A 10,899-nucleotide genomic window follows, 5' to 3' on the forward strand; every position below is an offset into this window, starting at 1 on the left:
CTTCCGCAAATTGCTGCAGATTTCAATCCTGGTCCATCAGCGAGTGTCAGCGTGCGAACCATTCGACGTAACATTATCGATTTGGGCTTTCAGAGCCGAAGGCCCACTCATGATCCTTGACGACTGCGTGACACAAAGCTTTACGCCTCTAATAAATGATGACTAACTGACAACCTCAGCTGCTGACAGGTGTTGTTGATATACCTCGATGTGGACAGCTGAAAATGTGTGCCCCGACCGGGACTCGAACCCAGGATCTCCTGCTTACATGGCAGACGCTCTATCCATCTGAGCCACCGAGGACACAGATGAATAGCGCGACTGCAGGGACTTATCCCTTGCACGCTTCCCGTGAGACTCACATTTCCAACTGTCCACAATTCTACATATGTATTGTACCTTATAGACATTTGCCCACCCACTCATTACTCGCGCACGCTTTGGCGATTCCCGTAAGAGTTTGGGCAACCAGTGCGCATTCGCACAGACGAACGTCAATGGCTGGGTAGCCCTTAACTATATATATGAAGACAGTAACTTGTTCTCGAAAGCCGGCCGGTGTGGCCGTGCGGTTCTAGGCGCTTCAGTCTGGAACCGCGTGACCGCTACGGTCGCAGGTTCGAATCCTGCCTCGGGCATGGATGTGTGTGATGTCCTTAGGTTAGTTAGGTTTAAGTAGTTCTAAGTTCTAGGGGACTGATGACCACAGATGTTAAGTCCCATAGTGCTCAGAGCCATTTGAACCATTTTTTTGTTCTCGAAAGAACAGTTACTGTTGATGACCGTGCAGCTTTTCCCTGGAATATATGATGACTAACTGACAACCTCATCTGCCGACAGGTGTTGTTGATATACCTCGATGTGGACAGCTGATAATGTGTGCCCCGACCGGGACTCGAACCCGGGATCTCCTGCTTACATGGCAGACGCTCTATCCATCTGAGCCACCGAGGACACAGATGAATAGCGCGACTGCAGGGACTTATCCCTTGCACGCTTCCCGTGAGACTCACATTCCCAACTGTCTACAATTCTACATATGTATTGTACCTTATAGAGGCTTTACGCCTCACCTTGGCCCGTCAACATCGACATTGGACTGTTGATGACTGGAAACGTTGCATGGTCGGACGAGTCTAATTTCAAACTGTATCGAGCGGATGGACGTCTACGGATGTGGAGGCAACCTCATGAATCCATAGACTCTGCATGTCAGCAGGGAACTGTTCAAGCTCGTGGAGGAACGTGCAGCTGGAGTGATATGAGATGCCTGATAAGTCTAGTTACGACTCTGACAGGTGGCACGTACGTAAGCATCCTGTCTGATCACCGGCATCCATTCATGTCCATTGTGCATTCCAATGGACTTGGGCATTTCCAGCAGGACAATACGACATCACACAAGCCAAGAATTTCTGCAGAGTGGCTCCAGAAACACTCTTCTGAGCTTAAAAACTTCCGTTGGCCACCAAACTCCTCAGCCATGAACATTATTGAGCATATCTGGGATGCCTTGCAACGAGCTGTTCAGAAGAGATTTCCACCCCCTCGTACTCTTACGGAATTATGGACAGTCTTGCAGGGTTCATGGTATCGGTTCCCTCCAACACTACTTCATACATTAGTTGAGTCCTTGCCACGTCGTGTTGCGGTCCTTTTGCGTGCGATGGGGTCCTACACGATATTAGGCAACTTTACCTATTTCTTTGGCTCTTCAGTGTATATCAGTCTCTATTGATCCATTGTGGATTTGGTACAGCGACTGCTAAAATACTGATTTTTACAAAGAAATTCGCCGAGCAGTCGTGCTAACTGAGAAGTTATTTTACTTGATTTTCGCTATCAGTTTCGGCAATTCAGTATGCCGTCTTCAGGTCCCTGCATGATACTTTATATCAAGGTGTACCGCAGTAAGCCTTACAGAAAGTGACGGGTAATAACAACATCACATAAAAACTACAGCATGCAAGTAGCAACATTAAGGTAAATCCCAGAGTCCAAACAGAGTTATAAGAGAACACGCGAAAATTAAAAAGACCAATAATAGGCAACATACAATCAGAAATTCAACCGAACAAGGCTTATCAGATTTCTTTTAGTATTAAAAACCTACATAACTTTCATAGATGAAAAAAACCTTATTTCATGTGAGAACTTAACCTCATTCAAAGTAAAATGTCACACTGTAATCTATTAAGTATATAATAGTGTGCATATATACAGCCTAAATACTGGTGATATAATTAGCTGCCATAGCATTGTCAGGTTGCATTTTTGATGCTGTGAGAACTAATTTGATATATCACCTGTGGTGATATGCGCACTATTATGTACTTCATTGATTAAGTGCTACATTTTAGTCTGAATGAGGATAGGTCCTCATATGAACTTAAGTTTTTCTCATTTATAAGAATTATGTAGTTTTTTTATATTAAAAAAAATTTAAAAAAACTGACAAGCTTTGTTCGGTTGAGCTTCTGATTTCACAGTGTCAATTTTTGGCCTTTTTAGTTTTTGCGTGTTCTCTTACAATCTTGTGGACATGGAGATGAGCGTTTGGCGTCATTGGCCGGGAGGCCCCTTACGGGCAGGTCCGGCTGCCTTGGTGCAGGTCGTATTACATTCGACGCTACAGTGGGCGACCTGGGCGGAGAAACTCCCCGTCACAGCCGGGAATCGAACCTGGGCACGCAGGACGCAATCCCTCACGCTGACCACTCAGCTATCGAGGTGGACTTATAATCCTGTGATATTAAAATAGTATCTATGCTAACCAGTTTGTACACATGTTCTATTTTGTTGTGCAGTATGTACAAGGGGTTTTGTCTTAACGTAGCTACTTGCACCGTGTAATTTTTAAGTACTTTTGTTATTACCATTCATTTTCTTTAAAGCCTGCTGCGATGTACGTTTTTCTTATCCAAGGCCCTGAAGATAGCACATTTAACTGCCGAAACTGGTAACGATAATCAAGTAAAATAACTCCTCAGCTTGCACGGCTGTTTGGCGAATTTCTTAGTTAAACATCTACATTAGCGTCAGTCGCAGGATATTGTGCGTGAGTTTGCAGCTAGCGGAAAGAATTCAGCGAGGAGTGTAACTAACGGGCGCCTACAGCACTACGCTGAATGTCGCTTGCTGGCCGGTGTGGCCGAGCGGTTCTAGGCGCTACAGTCTGGAACCGCGTGACCGCTACGGTCGCAGGTTCGAATCCTGCATCGGGCATGGATGTGTGTGATGTCTTTAGGTTAGTTATGTTTAAGTATTTCTAAGTTCTAGGGGACTGATGACCTCAGAAGTTAAGTTCCATAGTGCTCAGAGCCATTTGAATGCCGCTTTGTTAGTGATCTATAGATATGCCCACAAGACTTGTAAATTAGGAAACGGGGAGCCTATACTGGTCAAAGAAGGCCAATTAAATGGAAGTACACAGGTTGCTTGGAACTGAGTCCAATAGGAAAAAGTTGGTCCTGTTTGCTCTGTTTATATTTATTTTCTATCTTTTAAATTGCATTGTCACCACAGTGTCAAAGACACCATCTGCTGTGTGTTTGTGTCTCAATAAAGATGTTTAAAACCTGTTGAGATTTGACAATGGTGAGCTAAGGTCTGATGATGGACCTGTAAACCGAAAACCGCTTAACCCTATAATCCCGTAGAACATAAGCATTATAGCGCTTTTCACTTGTTGAATATACTAAGTGTGCCTTTGATAATGCTACATAATATTCATTGAAGCAAAGATATCAAAGAGAATGGAACTACCACGGATGTAGCGCAACGTAATCAAATCCTGAAGGGGTGTATTCTCTCTTACAGTGGCGACCTTATGAGTTATTCTCAGTCGTCGCCGGTCGTTCCTCTTTCGAGGAGTTCGATTACATGAGAGGCGGATGTGTAAGAGGAAAAGTCGGGCGACCTCACCTTTTTCCGAGCTGCCCCATTCCCGCGTCGGGAGACAATCTACCCGACAAAGAAACATATTATGCGAGCTCACGGAACTTCTCGAGCCGCGGCGCGGAAGCATTCAAACAAGGCCGGGAAGCGGACAGAGCGTCACCGCCCGGGATAGAGCCGGGAAATAGAGCTCTCGTAAAGTGGGCACATAACGCCTCGCCGGGCAATCGGGCGCACCGTTAAGCAAAGTGTTATGGCGGCGGCGCCAAAGGGCCCGCGCGGCAATTAGGGCGAAAAACGGAGCAATAGCCGCCGCGCAAAACACTGCCACTGCCCGCCGCGCCCTCGCGACGCCACCCTCTGGCCTCAGAGGTTCCGCCGGGACGGCCGCCGCCAGCACTGACACTCTGCGCCGTCTCCGGCCTTGCCCCGAGACCCGAAACTCCTGCTATGGCTGTTGTAAAGTTGAGTACTTAACGTCTTCCTCCGTGGGGGGACATCGTCCAAAGCGTCAAGTCATCCTCACACGGGACGGGTCCCTCATCGCGAAGCACGCAAGCCGGGTTGTCCGTCGTGGTCGCTCTGAGACGACCTGTTATATCTCACGGGACGTGCTCCTCAACGTAATTTGGGACCGCAGCGCTCTCCAGCGGCAGTTCTTGACTCCACCTGGGGCGCAAATAACTGTTTCTTTGCGAAAATGGACTCACGTACAATACATTATGTGGTCAAAAGTATCCGGACACCTGGTTGAAAATGATTTACAAGTTTGTGGCGCTCTCCATCGGTAATGCTGGGATTCAACATGGTGTTGGCCCGCCTTTAGCAATGATGAAAGCTTCCACTTTCGCAGGCACACGTTCAAACAGGTGCTGGAAGGTTTCTTGGGGAATTCTGCACTGGGGAGAGGTATCTATGTCGGTCGGTGAAACCAGGCACAAAATAGGCATTCCCAAACATCTCAAAGGTGATCTGTAGGATTCAGGTCAGGATACTGCACAGACCAGTCCATTACAGGGATGTTACTGTCATGTATCCGCTCCCCACAGGCCGTGCATTATGAGCAGGTGCTCGATCGTGTTGAAAGATGCAATCGCCATCCCGGAATTGCTCTTTAACGGTGGGAAGCAAGAACGTGCTTAAAACATCAATTTAGTCCTGCGCTGTGGTAGTGTCACGCAAAACACAATGGGTGCAGGCCCCCTCCATGAAAAACACGACCACACCGTAACATCACCGCCTCCGAATTTTACTTCAGGCACTACACACGCTGGCAGATGACGTTCACCGGGCATTCGCCTAACCGCACCCTGCTATCGGATCGCCACATTGTGTACCGCGATCCGTCACCCCACACAACGTTTCCACTATTCAATCGTCCAATGTTTACGCTCCTTACACCAAGCGAGGCGTCGTTTGGCATTTACCGGCATGATTTGTGGGTTATATGCAGCCGCTCGATCATGAAATAGAAGTTTTCTCAACTCCCGCCTAACTGTCATAGTACTGACAGTGCATCCTGATGCAGGATGGAATTCCTGTGTGATGGTCTGGATAGATGTCTGTCTGTTGCACGTTACGACCCTCTTCAACTGTCGGCGGTCTCTGTCACGCAACAGACGAGGTAGGACTGTACGCCTTTGTGCTGTACGAGTCCCTTCACGTTTCCACACGCGTACAGACATTTGACACGAGAGACACTCAAATCACCTGCCCACGTTCGAAGTCCGTAAGTTCCACGGAGCTCCCAATTCTGCTCTCTCACGACGTCTAATGATTACTGAGGTCGCTGTTACGGAGTACCTGGCAGTAGGTGGCAGCACAATGCACCTAATACGAAAAACGTATGTTTTGGGGGGTGTTCGGATACTTTTGATCACGTAGTGTACCTGCTTTAACTCTGTTAGCGATTGTCGAAGAAGAGCGGAGGAAATCGTGAAGAAGTTTTCTGGATTCGTCGGTGGCTTGAATAGAGAATTTCTGGTAGAGGAACAGTACATAACGCTGCACACGGTCTATTCACACTAATGTGATCACCGACCATGTTCGACGTCATCGTGCAATAACCACTCAGAGACGGGAGATGGTAACAACAGCAGTGCAGGGTATATGAAGTCAGGCAGGGGGACGTGCAAAACAAAGCAGTCGTTGTCGTAATGCGGAAACGGAGCGATTTATCCGAAGTCCAAAAGCGCTTGGTCATTGGCTTGCGGGTCAAGTGTGGAAGCATTTCCGAAACGGCTAAGTTATTAAACTACTCGCCTGCTGCCGTTATCAACACACACAGTACACACCAAAATGGAGCTCTCAAAAACTGATGCCAAGCCGATTGTGGTTCACCACGAGCCGTAGATAACAGGTGTAGACGTCGGCTGCAGAGATGTGTATGGGTGAATAGACGTCTAAGTGCCTAGCGCCTGACGCCCAGATGAACCAAGGGGCTACCAGCAGGGTATCCAACGACCTTTGAGCGAACTCTGCTGTGCATGAACCACCGCAGCTGGCGCCTGGTTCATGCACCCATGCTGACTGCTGTTCATCGGCTATGAAGTCTGGAATCTGCACGCCAGTACCACAAGTGACGTCTACTGAGTGACTACAGGTGTCCTTTCAAAAATGGTTCAAATGGCTCTGAGCACTATGGGACTTAACTGCTGAGGTCATCAGTCCCCTAGAACTTAGAACTACTTAAACCTAACTAACCTAAGGACATCACACACATCCATGCCCGAGGCAGGTTTCGAACCTGCGACCGTAGCGGTCTCGCGGTTCCAGACTGTAGCACATAGAACCGCTCGGCCACTCCGGCCGGCTGGTGTCCTTTCAGCTGACAGATGGCCGTTACCGGGCACTGCGTGAAACGTTGTAAGTAGGCTGTTTAGGTTTTTTATATTGGTAACGCCAAGTAGCGCTCTATATGAAAATCACTGGCTGTGCTGTGTGCAGTCTGTGGCTGGTTTGCATTGTTGGAATTAGCTACTGTAGTGTTGGGCAGTTGGCTGTTAACAGCGCGTAGCATTGCGCAGTTGCAGGTGAGCCGCCAGCAGTGGTGGATGTGGGGAGAGAGATGGCGGAGTTTTGAGAGCGGATGATCTGGACGTGTGTCCATCAGAAACACTAAATTTGTAAGACTGGATGTCATGAATTTATATATATATATTATGACTTTTGAACACTATTAAGATAAATACATTGTTTGTTCTCTATCAAAATCTTTCATTTGCTAACTATGCCTATCAGTAGTTAGTGCCTTCAGTAGTTAGAATCTTTTATTGAGCTGGCAGTATTGGCGCACGCTGTATTGCAGTAGTTTGAGTAACGAAGATTTTTGCGAGGTAAGTGATTCATGAAAGGTATAGGTTATTGTTAGTCAGGGCCATTCTTTTGTAGGGATTTTTGAAAGTCAGACTGCGTTGCGCTAAAAATATCGTGTGTCAGTTTAGTGTTGATCAGAATAGGTAAAGAGCGAAATGTCTGAGTACGTTAAGTTCTGCTCGGCTGTTTTAAAATCAAATAATGTAAGAGGTTTATCAGCACGGTCATTCATAAATTTTTGTAAGGGGACGTTCCAACGTCTGAAAGAAAATACCCTGGAACGTGTGTAGGTACGTTCCAGGCCAGAGGAAGGAGCGTTATAGTCTGGGGACTGTTTTCGTAGCATTGCCCGGATGATCTCGTCATTCTGGAAGACACAATAGGTCAATACAAGTATGCATCTGTCGCTGAGGCTATGTCCACTCCTACGTGCCGGCTGTTTGTTTATCCTCCTCACCATCTACCAGCAGGACAATACAACGTGTCAGACAGCTCGCAGTGTATGTGCATGGGTCGAAGAGCACCGTACTCCACCACCGATCTTCCGGATTAAAACTCATTCGAGAATCTATTGAACAGCCTCGATCGGGCTGTTCGTGCTAAACCGAGAAATTTAGTGTGTCTGTCTCTGGCACTGGAGTCTGGAAGACTCCACATACCTATCGGTACCTTCTAGATCCTCGCTAACTCTCTTCCTTCACATCTTGAGCGTCCGGTTTTAGACTTTTGACAGGCGGTAACATCGACGTGACTGGACAGTTAAGTAGAAGTTATTCGTTATCTCTGTTGAAAATCCATCTCATTTTGGGTTTTACATTGAATACAGTTCAAGTATAGTCAAATGTTCAAATGAGTGTGAATTCCTAAGTGACCAAACTGCTGAGGTCATCGGTCCCTAGATTTGCACATTACGTAAACTAACTTATGCTAAGAACAACGAACACACCTGTGCCCGAGCGAGGACTCGAACCTCCGGTGGGAGGGGCCGCACAGTCCGTGACATGGCGCCTCTAACCGCACGGCCACTCCGCGTGGCTTCAAGTACAAACATCAGTTTACTCACGCATAATATCCATATGGACGATGTTTTATTGGCTACCATCACTTTGGAGTAACTTACTTCACACAGATTTCATGACTGGGACTCCTTTACTAATTACATTCGAACGGAGGAGAAGATTTATTCGAAGCTGCTCTCCGTACCTGAAAAAAGATATTTACGTGCAAGGTAAAAGAATGAGGGTATCCATAAAAATGAAGAGACAGGTGCGTATAGTAAAAACTCGTTTCGCGGGACGGAGCGGATCAGGTTGTGGAAAGGGGCCAAGTTGAATTACTGTTAGTTATACAAGAACACACACTACTTTATTCCTTAAACCAATGCACAGTTTTCTCTTTAAAACAACAAACATCAATACACGGATGAGGGCCCAAGTAACTTCTCCAGAATAAGTTTAGTTGATTGCTTTTAGAACACAAGGATTTAGACTAACGGCTGAAGGCCTTACTTAAGTAAAATTACAATATCCTCCGGTTAAAGGAGTTATTAAGGAAAATTCAAGTTAATTCTTCGGCTGAAAGCCCAATTAAAAATTTTCTTTACATAATAAAAGAGAGACTTACATGGTACAATAGAAAAACATTTTAAGAAAACTCTAAGTATTTTGTCGGCTGAAGGCCCAAGCAATAACTCAAGAATAATTGAAAACAACCTTAAAATAAACATTTACAGAACACGGCTGAAGGCCGTTTCAAGAATTCAAAATAATTAAAGAGAAACCTTACAGACAAGGATTTACATATTAAAGCCACAGATTCTGAAACAAATGCGGCTGAAGGCCTAATACAGAGCATCAAGAATTGTAAATGAATCACGGCTGAAGACCTAATCCTAAAGGCCATATACTAAACATAAAACAGACAATGTTAATACGTGGCTGAAGGCCTGGCACAGTACCTGCAATCAAATAAAATGACAATCACAAACAACAAACAGTGGTGCTCAGAAATGATCCAAGGGTTGGCCTGGGGGGAAACATTGCTGAACTTTCACATGTGGGTTCCTCGCACAACTTTTATCTAGCAACAGAAAGGCACAAGGCCAGTAACCAGCACTGTATGAACAACGATGCAGCTCTCCTGTCCAACACCCGCGCCCTGCCCCCACGATAACCGTCTCTTCACCTACTGCCCGTCGTTAATTGCATCTTATTTTACTAGTTGTCGAGGACAAGCAAGACCTAGTTGAAAATGCATTAGCTTCTAATAGACTCTAAAGAACACGTTGTAGCAGAGCGGTTTGAGGCGCCATGTCACTTATTACATGGCCCCTCCCATCAGACGTTCGAGTCCTCCCTCGGGTATTGGTGTGTGTATTGTTCTTAACATATATTAGTTTAAGTAAGTTTACGTAGTGTGTAAGCCTAGGGACCGATGCCCTCAGCACTTTGGTCGCTTAGGAATTCATACAAATTTTAACATTTGAACACGTCGTAGTATAGGGTTGTCCATCTACATTACATCTATGAACCCAAATACATCAGTCAGACAGAGGAACTACCATTTCCTAAGCTAAAAGAGAGAAGAAAAAATGAAATTTAATGACTGAATACTTTTGTCCTCTCTAGGAGTCGGTATCTTCTCGAACTATATGGAACGCAACACAGTGCAACATCAAGTCATAGAGTTACAGACGAAGTTCTAAGTTCATAACTTCATTATAACTGGTCAAAATGGATGAATGAGAATCATCTTCAATCATTCCTTCGATGATAAAAATCACTTTTGTGGACCAATTTGAGGGATGTTTTTGAGTTTTCTAAAATCGTCTCGTCGAAATTCCGTCCCTGAATTATAGTTTACCCACATAAATGTAGAATTCAGCGCACACAATATTCAGTTTTTGTTATTTGCTTCACCGAATCAGTTTTCATTATACTGAAAACATTAAAAACTTGAAGCTATGAAACAACCATTAACATGATAGTTTGAGAAGTTCTCTTAGAAAAGGAGATGGTACAGATGCCATCAGTATTGAATTAGAGCTTTTAGCTTACTTCTTATTTCTAAACTTTGTGGAATATTGCTGGTGATGTTTTTTGCTATTTGTCGTTGTTTATATTCATTGGGATTTACTTATTTGAGCTAACTTTCTTTCACTTTCTGATTTTGAGTGTAAACCTGATATTTTTTGTAAGTGAATGAAAGTAGTTTTTGTGAATAAATGATTGGATATCCAAAACTAAATGATACAACAATGAGATTGAATCAAAAAGATGAAATCCATATTCATTGACACTAACATTTTAATGAAAAATACCCACGTTTTGGGTATCAAAATAATCAACTTCCGGTCTATTTAGAGGATAACTACAGAATGTGCGAGATACAGTAAATGTTCTATATTTCCTGAAATCTTGCCAGAAACAGTAGTATTGGAATCTAGCTGTGTTTCCAAAAAATCTGCAGACGGCTTACTCACCTTTAGCAATAAGAGCAGATTCTGCAAACAGCTTGAAACATGTATGGTTGCAGACCAAGCTTATCCATTACGACCATTAAAGCCCTGTGACTGTAACATGAAATATAGATATACATTGCTGGGACAAATAATTTGTGAAATATTTCTCTATTTCAATTAACTTTCTGAAATTTTTCCGTCTCGTGTTCAGATGAAACAATGCTGCA

The 10,899-nt window shown here is 44.8% G+C and overlaps 2 non-coding genes across 2 annotated transcripts; both read right to left on the reverse strand.

Moving 5' to 3' along the window:
- Window positions 1-229: 229 nt before the first annotated feature.
- Window positions 230-303, reverse strand: Trnat-ugu (transfer RNA threonine (anticodon UGU)). Its single transcript has one exon. It is a non-coding gene; the product is annotated as a tRNA-Thr (tRNA).
- Window positions 304-880: 577 nt separating this feature from the next.
- Window positions 881-954, reverse strand: Trnat-ugu (transfer RNA threonine (anticodon UGU)). Its single transcript has one exon. It is a non-coding gene; the product is annotated as a tRNA-Thr (tRNA).
- Between the last annotated feature and the right edge of the window lie 9,945 nt (window positions 955-10,899).

The sequence above is a fragment of the Schistocerca serialis genome, chromosome 1 (assembly GCF_023864345.2).
Source record: "Schistocerca serialis cubense isolate TAMUIC-IGC-003099 chromosome 1, iqSchSeri2.2, whole genome shotgun sequence".
Lineage (NCBI taxonomy): Eukaryota > Metazoa > Arthropoda > Insecta > Orthoptera > Acrididae > Schistocerca > Schistocerca serialis.